At 43.2% G+C, this 12,804-nt stretch overlaps 1 protein-coding gene across 2 annotated transcripts in view; it reads left to right on the forward strand.

The window, feature by feature from the left end:
- The window catches only part of plppr1 (phospholipid phosphatase related 1), a 106,662-nt gene that overhangs the window by 31,875 nt on the left and 61,983 nt on the right, over positions 1–12,804 (forward strand). The gene's annotated exons all lie outside the window — the stretch shown is intronic.

A 12,804-nucleotide genomic window follows, 5' to 3' on the forward strand; every position in this document is an offset into this window, starting at 1 on the left:
GGAAATATACTGCATCTCGGTCTCGGATGATTTTACTCTCTCACGCTCTCTTTCTGCCTCGTCCTTTATTTCATGCCTTTTCTTCCTGACCTCCCTCTCTCTCTCTCTCTCTCTCTCCCTCTCTCTCTCTCTCTCTCTCTCTCTCTCTCTGTGTGTGTGTGTGTGTGTGTGTGTTGTTGCTCCACTTTGACAGTCTTGTATCAGGAGATGCACAGACTGATGTGTCTCTAAACTCGGCTGCTGTATGTGCGGTGGCCCTCTGTGCATTAAAGGAATGTTTTTTTTTTTTTTTCTTTTCTTTTTTTTTTTTTTGACATTTTCGCCGCCTGGGGCGCACTCACATGAGACGTAACATCCAGTTCATCTAAAGACAGTGAGGCGGCGAGGAAGCACATCCAGACTTAATAGAAAAATCCAGCCCAAACCACATGAGCCCTGCAGTTTCAGCACGGCGGCTGCAGACGAGCGTTCGCTGCGTTTACATGGACCGGAGCGTCCGGGTATGAGGCAAAAAACAAAACAAAACAAAAAAAAAACACTGAATTTTTGAGATTAAAGTCATAAATTTACAAGAAAGGAACTCCCGCTTCTTTACAGTGCACTTTCACTTTTCAGGGAACAGATATAAATCTGAAACAGGGCAGAATGAGGCAGATCAGCCACAAGGATCAAGAAAATGACAGTTGTTTAAAGAAAATTGTGGAAACAAGTTAATTAATGCCTGAAACTAATGCAGCAAAGTAGGAGATTTGTATTATTTTATTTTATTTTATTTTTAATTTATATTTTATTTTTATTTGTGTTTTTTCATATTTTTATTTTTATTTGTATTTTTTCATATTTTTATTTTTATTTATATTTTATTTCTATTTTTTATTTTAATTTTTTATTTGTATTTTTTTATTTTTAATATTTTAAGGTCAGATTTTATTCAAGATAAAATAAAATTATTTGGTGATTTTTTTTGTGCAGAAACACAATGTAAAACTCTGATCTCGGGTTTTAGTATCAACATATTTTAGGCTAAATTTTTCTTTCAAGGAGAAAATGGAAAATTGACCTTTCACTTCATTATGTTTCATTTTATGTCCCCTAATATAAAAGTAAAATGTGAGAACTCCATCTGGTCATTTTTCCCTCTAATTTTAGCTTTCTATTTTTTCCCTCCTCATTTTCTTTTTTTTGTAACATCTGGATTGTATTGGATACTTTGGATATTTTTTTGGCCTCGTGTCAGAAGCGACACTGTCGGCACGTCTTTCCCACGCGAGCGGCTCGAGGCGCTCCCAGTTATCGATCGCGCTGAAATCAATAATTCAAATGAGGCTTTGCGTCGTCTTACAGAGAGGAGAACGATCTGCTGCCAGCTCTTGAAGTCGTGTTGCTGTGTGACATTAATTTTAATCCAATTTTTCTACTTGATATCGATAGTTTTCACCGCTGAGTGAAACATCAATCTGCATCGGAGCCGTGCGACGCTGCAGCTGAAGAGCAACACGGCAGGTCAGGGAGATTATCTAGTCACTGAAAGATCGATCGATATCCGTATTGATCTGTCCTCTCTATACGCAGCGTATCAATGTCTGTCAATCCGGTCCAAAGATTATCATCAGAAAACCCTCATACATAAACGCGGGAGCTGCAGCAGCTCGTTATGGACGCGTTTGTTGGTGTTAAAATCAACTGTGGACGTCCCGACGGCCCCGCGGCGACTAAAGGATTAATAAGGACCTGATGATTGATCGGTGATTTGCTCAGGCAGGTCAGTGTGTAACAGCTGATTTTTTTTTTTTTTCTTAATGATCAGATCAGTTAAATAATGGTCCTCAGCTGCAGGGAGGGACACTCATGTTAATTTTCAGTTTTCACATCTCCGAGAAATGAAACCTCTCATCATTTCGGCTCTCTCTTAGACCCATTTTAGTGTTGGGGGGGCAGGGGGAGGTCAAAGGTCACCAGCAGAGGCCAAATCGAAGTGGTGAACATCATCTGGAAGCTGGAACCTGAAGATTAATCTTTGTGTGTGTCAAGATATTCTAGCTTTAAATCTGGAATAAACATTTTTGACCACTCGAAAATTAATAAAAATGTTCAAAAATCCCTCCAAAATCCCACATCAGGACACCAAGACCTTGAGGAACACCACAGAAAAATTCAGGCTTTGATTTGGTGTCAAAAACTTTTGACATTTGGAGATTTCTATAGGAATTACATTTTTTTTTTTTCAGTGATTGGATCTCAGCTTTCCAGTCAAAGCCAGCTGATGCAGCTCCAAGGCTGTTTAGGCCCCAGTCTGCACAAACACACCATTTTCCTCATAAAAGCGAGGGTTTTTTTTCTTGTAAATTTACGACTTTAATCTGGGAAATTCTCCGCTGCATAATTTATTTTCTCCCTGCAGTGACTCCCGGTGCATAAATGATGCATGTCGAAGCCTATAGAATAACGTGCACACATTAACACCCGTGTCTCGGGACAAGACGTATATCCAGAGCGAGGAATCTGAGCACATCGGCCAGTTGTTATATTATTGTAATGCAGTATTTATAATAACTGTTCCATACAAATTTAAACTCAGATATCCGCTTTTGCATGCCGCCTTTCTTATCTTTTGATTGGATGGACAACGGAAGAAAAAAGGAGGACAGGGAAGGAAAATGAGAACGGAGAAATGCCACAAGAGAAAAATAACCGAGAGACACATTTGATTCTGAATTATCATCATTATCTGGAACTAAATCCAGAACTGAACTGTCGAGCGCATTTATCTCAATCATTACAACCTCTGAAAGTCCCGGAAATCTCCGAATTGACGTTAATCATCCTTAATCATCCCTTTCCTCTCAGATCTGTTGTTTTAAAGGCTCTTATAAATTTTTATTATCCTGCAAAAATGATCCAGGAAAAATCAAGGAGGGAGAATTGATTCAGCTCTGACAGGAACAAATTAACGTGTCATTTTAGAGCAGAGTTAATCAGGTGAGCGGCAAAATGAAATGAACCGTTTCCAACTCGTGAACAAACTTTGGAACACAGCCGGACGGCAGGAAATGTCCCGAAGGAGCCACAGAGTCGGTGACGTCCAGGCTCGCTGTGTGCACAAACAGCTGACGAGCTGTTGTCACTGAAGTGGAGGAACTACAGCGTAAGCATCGAGTTTTCTGTGAAACGTCGGGAGGCAAAAATAACCCGTCCCTCGGTCCGTCTGTGGAGAGGCCTTCTGCCGCGGAGCCCGTCAGCGCCCAGCGAGCAGTTTGCTCCGTTTGCAGCTTTCAAGTGTCTTGGCTGGAAATTAAAAAACAAACAAACTCTGAAAGCATGAGATTCTCTGTTGTTTGGACGTGGCTAATCCCTGGTGTGCAGCTCCAACAGCAGAGAGTGAAGCCGCAGGAACTGATCAAGAGGCGGCCGGGCCAAAACTGCACAAACTGCATCGGAGTCACAAATTCACTCCTGCGAGGCCAAATCTCAGCGGGGAGGAGGGTCTCAGTCACATACAGAGTTCTGTAAAACTCTCCATGTCAGCAAGTCGTTAAAGGAATATTCCAACATGTTTGGCAAAATGCCCTTTTTATGGCGGCGTGCATAGACGCAGCGGCTACAGCTCTCCACTCTCGGTGCCGTATTCTATGTTTTTGTATGTGTGAACGGTTGTGTTTTTAGCTTAAAACACCACCTTATGTTGGGCAACGTACGCGTACAGTCGTCAGCACCTTTTGAGCTTGGGATTGCGCTGCGGGATGCCAATTTCACCGGACTTTCGTGGCTGCCAGGACATTCCGGAGGACGCCGAGGCTGCAGGGCCGGTGCGTTGACACGGCTGAAAGGACAGCCCTTTGGGCCGCCGCCTCCCAGCTTTTTCCAGCGCCAGGTCCATGGCGAACACGGGATGGCGAACTGTGCTTGCACATCCAACAAGTGTTTCCGTGACTGTTGCATTTTTTCTGATATCAGAGACTCGGCTGCAGCCATCTATTACTGGACTTGGCTATTCAACTAGCAGGATGCACGATGCTTTCTATTCTCCCCTGCACCGAAAGGACTGAGCCCTAATTTCGTTGCATTATTATACGTATATGATTGTGCAATGACAGTAAAATCTATCTATCTATCTATCTATCTATCTATCTTTTTGTGACTTCCACAGACTGAGACAAGATGTTCCATACCATGTTCACCTGTCACCTAGCATTTCCTGTTAGCTTAGCATAAAGACTTGAAGTCTATGGGAGTCGTTAGCCTGGCTCCGTCAAAGTGAAAAAATAAGCCTTGCAGCATCTTTGAAGCTGTTTTATTTACACAGTGGATCATTTGGATTTAAATACACGTCTTGGCATAAAAAAAAAAAAAAAAAAGTTAGTTAGTTAGTTGTGGGTCTTCCTCTGTTCGGCAGTTATAGTTCCACCATCTGACGTCTCTTGAAAACTTCTCTCGTCTTTAAAAAAAAATCCCAGGATGAGGTGGAGTTAGAGTTATAAGACAATAAGGACGAATTTCTGACACATTTCCACAACACAACGCTCAACATCCAGTCACCGAAATATGCAGTTCTCGCAGAAATCTCCACATGTCAAAAGTTTTTGACACCAAATCAAAGCCTGAATTTTTCTGTGGTGTTCCTCAAGCTCTTGGTGTCCTGATGTGGTGTATCGGGGGGATTTTTGACCAATTTATTAATCCTCCAGTGCTCAAAAACGGTTACATTTTGCACCGCATCTGTGCAACAAATGGTATTATCATAAAAATCGCTGCAAAAATACTTCAAATGCCTCCATCGTAATGTTCTACCATTTATACACTCTATACGAATAACAAAATGAACAGGCGTCTAACCAAAACACACTGTTTATTCCAGATTCATGACTATAGAGCTGAGCTGCGTCTCAGATTCATCCTCAGACGATGTTCACTGCCTCTGTCTGGCTGCTGCTGCTGACCTTTTCTTCCTCGCTGAAGATTTCTCGCTGAGATTTTACTGTCAGGCCGGATCAGTGTTTTAAGAGACGAGCAGACAGTCATTATAAATCAATAACCGCCGTTACATAATGATAGTATATTATTCACCATCACTGTGACTAAATAATGACACTCAGTGCTGTGCAGGAGGAACCGTTCATTACAAACTCTTGCTTTTTCCTTTTTCCTTTTTCCTCCCCGTGTGTGTTTCCTTTTTTTTAAAATCTGAATGTGCAGCTGCTTGGTTTGGTTCAAAGCTTTTTTTTTTTTTTTTTTTTTTTCTGAAATGTCCGTGTAAGAAAACAAATGTGGAAATTCCCTCCCAACAGTCTGGGCGCTCTCTGGCCTGCAGACATGGAGTTTAATGGCAGTTCGTGTTCTTGTTTCCGCGGCTCCGTCTGCAGGGCGCAGGCGGTGCAGCAAAGCAGCCTGGGAAACGAATCTCCTCGTCTCCTCGCACGACGAGGAGTGAGAGCTCTTCCCTTAATTTTGATCTCTGTGTTTTTGCAGTGGCGCCCTCTCCTTCACAGTCGTTTCTCAAAGGCATCCCATCCGTCGTCCTCTCTCTCTCTCTCTCTCTCTCTCTCTCTCTCTCTGTCACATCCTCACAGCCTCATTCCTCTCCACCGCCCGCCTCCACGCCGCCGCCTCCTTCCTCCCTCCATCTCCCTCCTCATCTCTTCCTATTTCTCAGTGTCACAGGAGCTCCCCCCCCCCCCCTCCTCGCCCGACTCTTTTTCTTCTTTCACTCCTCCTCCCTCTCTGAGCCTGTCACTCTTTCCCTGCTCTGTCGCTTCTTCACCCTCCCTCCCCCTCCCTCCCTCTTCTTCACTCTCACTGTCACGATCGGAGCGGGGCGAAGGGACAGCGCCGTCACGTGACGCCGTTGAAGCCTCCTGATTGGAGCAGCCGGGCCGAGTAGTGCGGTGCCGGAGGCGGCGTGACACGGAGGATGTTTATTTATGGTCGTTTGTGTATTTAGTCATAACTTGTTACTTTTCCTCTGTTGCTTAACGATGAGGCCGCCGGCGACCGCGCCGCGCCGCGCCTCGCCGGCCTCTGTGGCTGCGGCGCACCGTGTCACATTCATTTACTGAGGAGACAAAATAAGGTTTTGTGTCGTTTTAATGATAATGTCGGCCCGTCTGGAGGGTGAAGGAAGAGGAGGCAGACAGGCTGGGACGCCGTGTGTGTGGGGAGGGTTTTTAAAAAAAGAGAAGGATGCATTAAGACGCATTCGAATCCTTTATTTAAGAAAAGGTGGCAATGAAATCCTGCAGAAATCCTGCATGTGTAGAAGTATTATTAGTCAGATGTGCTTCATGTATGAAAAGTAAAAGCAGTCACTGTGAAGAACGGCTCCTTTCAGGGCGTAAAAAAAAAAAAAAAAAAAAGAAAAAGAAAAAATTAGAAATAGGAGGCTCATCGGGGCTAAACAGAGAGCTTCCATCGTATTAAAAGAATAATAATTAAGCATTAATGAAGTATTTGTACATTCATGATCATATAGATGTGAACGTGTACATCTTCATTCTTCCTCAGTAGGTTTTTGAAGATATACATTTATATTATAGTTAAGTTTCTGCTGCATTAATATAGACACAGTATAGGGGAGAGTGGGGTCATGTGTGCCAAGGGGCAAGTAGTGCCACCCCTGTTATCTAGAAAACCATAGAAGAAGTTGGTCATGTGACCACATATTTTTGAAGAGGCATCCATTTCACTCATCCTGCAAAGAAGGGAGACACATGGCTTGAGAGTTAAGCACATTTCAGTTCAAAAAACATTTTTTTTTTTGCCCTCCAAAGTAAAATTTCTATGATCAAGGTTTTTTGATTGCTGTGTTTGAACAATTATAGAAAACTTTGAAAACAGTTCACACAGGTTTTAGTACTTTAGTAAGATACACCATGAGTCTATACAGTTAGCATGATGTTAGCTCAAAACAGCTGGGGGAGGCATTTTGGCACAATTTACCCCACACCGGGGGCAAGTTGTGCCACAAAACCACTTTTTTTTCGAAAGCTATATTTCTCAAACAGTTTATGTAAGATCCAAAGTGATTGTTCCCAGGGATGCACAACATCCTAAACTATATGTGCATATTTTAGTTGGAGGCATTACTGTAATCCCCTCGCTTTAAAGGCGCTTTAAGTAAAAATTGGCACTATTTACCCCACTCTCCCCTATAGACTGTAACAGCAGCACATCTGATGTTCTGCATGGAGATTCTGATCCTGCAGAGGAACACCAGACGTCAGATAAATGCAGTGCAGGAAAAAAAAACAACATGATTTCCCCCTGAAACGTGGTGCAGGGAGGGGGGCCGTGTGTTCCAGCCCCTAAACCTGGACCCTTAAGGGCCACACGCTGATGCACGTGCACGTGTGTGTGCTTAATATCACTTAAAAACTTCATACCACTCTACGATTGTTGCTGCTACAAGAACTGCTGCTAAATGAAATTTTGTTGACTCTTGTACAATGACAGTAAAGCTTCTTCTTCTTCTTCTTCTTCTTCTTTAATATTGTCACCATAAGCCTTCTCATCAGGATGGGGGCAGTCATTTCAGCACACCTGCTGTGCACCATGAACAGCTCAGTCTGCTAAAATCCACCAAAACCTCGCTGCAAACTGTATAACAACAGTGTTTAATGCAAAACAGGGATTGCATTGGTGTAATATAACACATGTATCGACCGTCAGACACCTTTTAAAAGAAAACACAAGGTATTTGTGAGCGTGCACACAGGCGCAGGCTGACAGCGACACTCTCTCTCTCTGCAGCTGTTTCAGTCGGTCGACTCGGAGAACGCTGAACATTTTGATGAACAACATGTTTGTGTTTGTTTAAAAACCACGGGAACGAAGACTCACATGAAGAGCGTGTAGAGCGGGACGTGTTTTTGTGGGGATCTGCTGGAAAAATCAAAAGACTATGGCGTCAGAATGAGATGTCAGATTGCTTCGACACTGCCACTTTGAGATCCAACAGAAAACAGAATATTTTTGCTCTGCAGCAGATGCATGTTTGGTTCAAATCTTGGCCTGAATATTGAAAAACCGAGACAATATAGTGGCGAATGTTGAAATCTAGGGCATTTTAGTTTTATTTTTTTTACAGATAAACAGGGATGTCTGGTGCAGGAAAAGTAGACTAAGTAAGTCTCACTAAATGTCAGCACCTCAAAATTGTTCTCCGGTACGCTTCCTGAGTAAATGCACTCAGTCACTTTCCACCTCTGGAGGTGAAGAGGAAAGAAAGATGAACATCCTGTGATGAAGGAAGGAAGGAAGGAAGGAAGGAAGGGGAGCGTGGTGGGCTGAAGCCGGAGGAAAAGAGGCAGAGGAGGGAGGTGACGGGGAGATAACACCACGACACGGTGGGATAACGAGGAGGAGTTAATTAGGGGTGGAGCGGCGAAGGTGAGGAGGAGAGAACATCTTCATCTCGCGCCGCCGCTGTGATTAGATTATGTAATATCGTCAGAGCGCCGGGGCTTTCCATTAATCTAACCGGGGGCAGCGAGGCGTTTCATTTTCTTGCGCACAAAAAGAAAAGCTTCACCGGCGAAGGCCCGGTGATGGCTCCATGTGTGGAGTTTATTTTATTTTATTTTTTTTGCAGTGGCATCGTAACTCGACCTCCTTGGGGCGGCGAGGAAGTGAGCAGATATCTCGCCTATCAAGCATCGATCTGAGGGATTCCCACAGTCAGACCTCAAAGATTTATTTGGTTTTTTCATCTCGCCCTCCCCTCCAACCACAGAGCCGGCGCGGCGTTCAGTCTTGGTGTTTCTGTCAGCGTTCCAGGCTTTTCTTTAATTTAAAAAGAAGAAAAAGAAAAGAAAAATTTCAGAGGGACTGATGTTATTTGATGTTGTTCCCATCTCTCTCTCTCTCTCTCTGTGTCTCCAGGATGCACTGAGACAATATGATCTATACCGGGGAGGCTTTGAATCCTTTTCATCCAGGGAATCACATACAATATTGCATTAAAGCAGGCCTTGGAGCAGCTTGTAACGCCCACCGCTTCCCCTGCCGAGCAGAAACCGCCTGCAACACGTCGTGAATCTGAACCGAGCCCAGATTCTGAGGCCGGGCTTCTGCATGTGGGCGTCTGAGAGGGAGCAGAGAGGCCACGCCGACGGGAACGGGGATATTCGCTTTTTCAAAATACTGCAAGGTTTGTGGCCCAAACTGCAGGTCGGAGGTCAAGGGACCCGGTGGAAACAGACATGCTCGTTTTTCCCCTGGCACAAATTTGGAGCGATAGTTAGCCCGCTTGAAAACTAAAACGAGGTGTGAAAAAACACTTTTGGAGTGTCTCAAATCGCGCACGTCTGCACTTGCACTGAGTATTTTGAGTGCATAAGTGCGTTCACAATGAAAACACTAACAAAATGCAGTGCACTGCAAATACCCGGATGTTCACTCAAAACGGTCAGAAAGTTGAGTGTGGAGCGATGGACACTTCTCACCCTGACGGCACCACTGACCGGAAGGAGCTACCTAAAAAAGCTGAGCTGACTTTTCATTTTACGACTGTTAATATGTCACTTTATTAAGTTTTAATTTTTTTTTTCAGGCGAGAAAGTAACCACGTAGATTCCAAATATGTGGTCAGTTTGTCCAAATAACGTCTGTTTTGAAAATCGCTTCGACGTTTTCGGATAACTCTCAAGATAGCGATTGTGCAAAGTACAGTCACTTCCGGTTGTTTAAAAAAAATAAAACTCTAATACCTTAGAAGCAGCGGTGATGCTTTTATTTTGAAGATAAGATGTGTACACGTCTACTTCTGGAGAACTTTACCACCGAAAACCAAAGCCGGCCGCGGCTCCGGTCGGCATCAGGCGGGCCGGCCGCGGCTCCAGTCGGTACTGCGCCCACCCGGTCAGGTCTGCCGGATCTGACAGCTGAGCGGCCGGCGCCGCGGTCGGCTCGCCTGATGCCGACTGTGGCGATCGTCATTTCCGGTAAGTGCACAACGGGAAGTGCGCCAATTGAGACACCCTTCACTGTCGAAATTCGCGCACTGTGACGGTAAGTGTACTGTCAGCTGAGTGTACTTACAGACAGTGCACTAACGGAAGTGCGAGATTTGAGACACACCATTTAGCTAATGGAAGTAAAAGTAGAAAGTAGACTTTGGAAAGAAAATGAAAACTAACTGGAACAATATCAGCACGAGGAGGCCCGGTGCTGATGTTTACTGAGGGTCAGCCGCCTTCACAAAGTGAAGACCTGCTCTGACAAACACCGCCCAGATTAGAATAATAATAATAAAAAACTATAAAACTATAAAACTAATACTGAAAGTAATCAAAACTCAGCTCAAACATTTTTAAACACTAAAAACTAAACTGAGAAAAGTTAAGCCACTCTGGAAACTAAAAAGTGAAACTAAACTGAACTGACAACAAAAATTAAAACTGAAATAAAAGATAAAAAGGAATGGAAAAATGAAACACTATAATGAGTTCAGGGATGTGGCTGGAATCACATTCCAGGCATAAATATGTTTTAATCTGAAATAAAACAAAAAATGGGATTCCCATTGATTTTTGTTTCCTGTTCAGACTTAAATTTGACCTGTGCTGGACCTTCAGTGTGCAGACTGCACAAAATGTGGAATGCAATGATTTGAGGATAATTATTAAAATGAAATCTTTTCACATATCACAAAAGAGATGGGGAACCTGTTTTTAATTTAAAAAAAATACGTAATAATAATTGATAAGATTTTTAGAGGTGGAAATAAGTAATTTCATTTACTCATGTCACTGTGATGGAGAAGATTTTTTTATGTACTTGTATTTTTTTGAGTCAGTAATTTAACTTTTCCTTCAGTCCATTTTCTGCTTGAGTTTTGTCCTTCACTGCATTTAAAATCAGATCCATTACAGAGAACAAATGAGCAATGACAGACTGTGGAGCCTTTCACAATAAAAGCTCAGCCAGCACAGATGAAGAAGAAGAAGCTGCTCGAACTTTGTTGGTGCTACTTTTGGTCCTTTTACAGATTTCACAATAAAAGCTCCTGGCCTGAGGCTGTGTGTCTGAGAGGTAACGGCTACCTGTTCGATGTTACGTCTCACCTTTTTAGATGAAGCGCAGTAGGAGGGGAGCGGTCCAGAGCGAAGTGTAATATCATGACCGTGAGCCAGGAGAGCCGGCCTGCGACGCCCAGCTCCGTCACTCCGCTCTCCACTCCGCTAACACGACATGACAGTGAAAGGAAAATCTGGGACTTGCTGTTGCTGTTATGTAACACTTTCCTCCCTTTTTTTTTTTTTTTTTTTTTTTTTTCTAAATGGTGTGAGCGAGGAGATGCAGGGAGGGCGGCTGACAGAAGAAATATTTGGGAGCGAAGGAGAGAAGGAACACCAGAAGAGGAGATTGTAGGTTTTAGGAGAACAGGAATGATCAGCAATGACTTGAGTTTGGATTTTTTAAAATTATTTTTATACAAACAGAAATCTAGCAGGTGATTATAAACCTCTGTGATCACGTTACAAAACGATTCTGAAGCTCTTTGAGGTAAACACAACAAACACTCACTTAAAATCATTTAAAACACCTTTTCCTCCTGCCATCCTCCCGTTTGGGCATTTCTCCTGTTAATCCGCCTTTTCTCACACACACCTCACATCCAGTGAGGGTTTTTGTGTGTGTGTGTGTGTGTGTGTGTGTGTGTGTGTGTGTGTGTGTGTGTAAGATACATGTGGTGAGATAAGACTGAGCCACAGTCTAATCTGCTTCACACATTACGCTTCTTTTTCTCGCGCTACCTGGCAACCCACATGAAACGACCAAATCAAAAAACAGTCAGACCGGCTGCAACCTGAAAATGTTTTTATTTTGCTTTTTTTGCACATTTTGTGACATTTTTACGCTTAAAATGAAGAGTAGACTATATTTTGTGATGTAAATTGATCTGCTGAATATTATTTTTTTTTTTCCTATATTAGGTATTTGTTGTATTTTGCATGGTGCTCACTCCTTCATTCATTCATTCATTCAGGATCACAGAGAGCTAAAGGTGTGCTCAATTTGGTCATGCTGGACTGGTGTGTGTGTTACACCGCGGTGTGTGTGTGTGTGTGTGCAGCAAAGTGTGTGAAGGGAGAGTGGGCGGAGCTTTAAGCTGCCGGCTAGCCCATGACTGTGTGACTGTGGCTGTGAAAAGAAACAAATCTACCATTATTGGCTCTTAAAGTCATTTTTATGTGTTTCTGTGGGCGCTGTGACGGTAATCCAGGACTGTTTTGCTGTGATTTAGATATAATAAACGCCGTGGGGTCAGGTCGGTGAACCTGGCACCGGCCGGTGGTGTTTTTGAGCGCAGCTTATCGTTGCGTCTAAAAAAAAATCCGCCGTGCGTCTAAAATACGGCCAAAACTGTTGGAAGTTAATGCCTCAGTTTCTGCAGCTCGTCCTCGTGTCGCCACAGCTCCACCTGTCTGTCTGGATGTGCGCTGCTTAGGGTTGCAAAGGGGTGGAAAATTTCTGGTAAATTTCCGAAAAATCTTTATGGAAACTTTCCACGGGAAGTTATGCTGGGGAATTTGAGAAATTTTGTATTGTCTTAATAATTAATACTAACTAATACTAATTTTTACACCTAATGGTATATACACAGTTACTGTGCTTGAGGGTGATGTCCCCTGGAACCCGGTAAGCCTGTTTATTCACTGGGTTAGATGCTGTTCTGTTTCCCAGGTGTTCTGATTGGTTGCTTCTGAGATGGGATTTTGGATCGGACCAATATGTCCCTTAAGTTTGGGTTTTTCTTGTATGCTGCAATAATTCTTGTTTTTTCTCATAATCTTGTTGAAGTTTCCT

Source organism: Myripristis murdjan, chromosome 12, assembly GCF_902150065.1.
Source record: "Myripristis murdjan chromosome 12, fMyrMur1.1, whole genome shotgun sequence".
NCBI classification, from domain to species: Eukaryota; Metazoa; Chordata; class Actinopteri; order Holocentriformes; family Holocentridae; genus Myripristis; species Myripristis murdjan.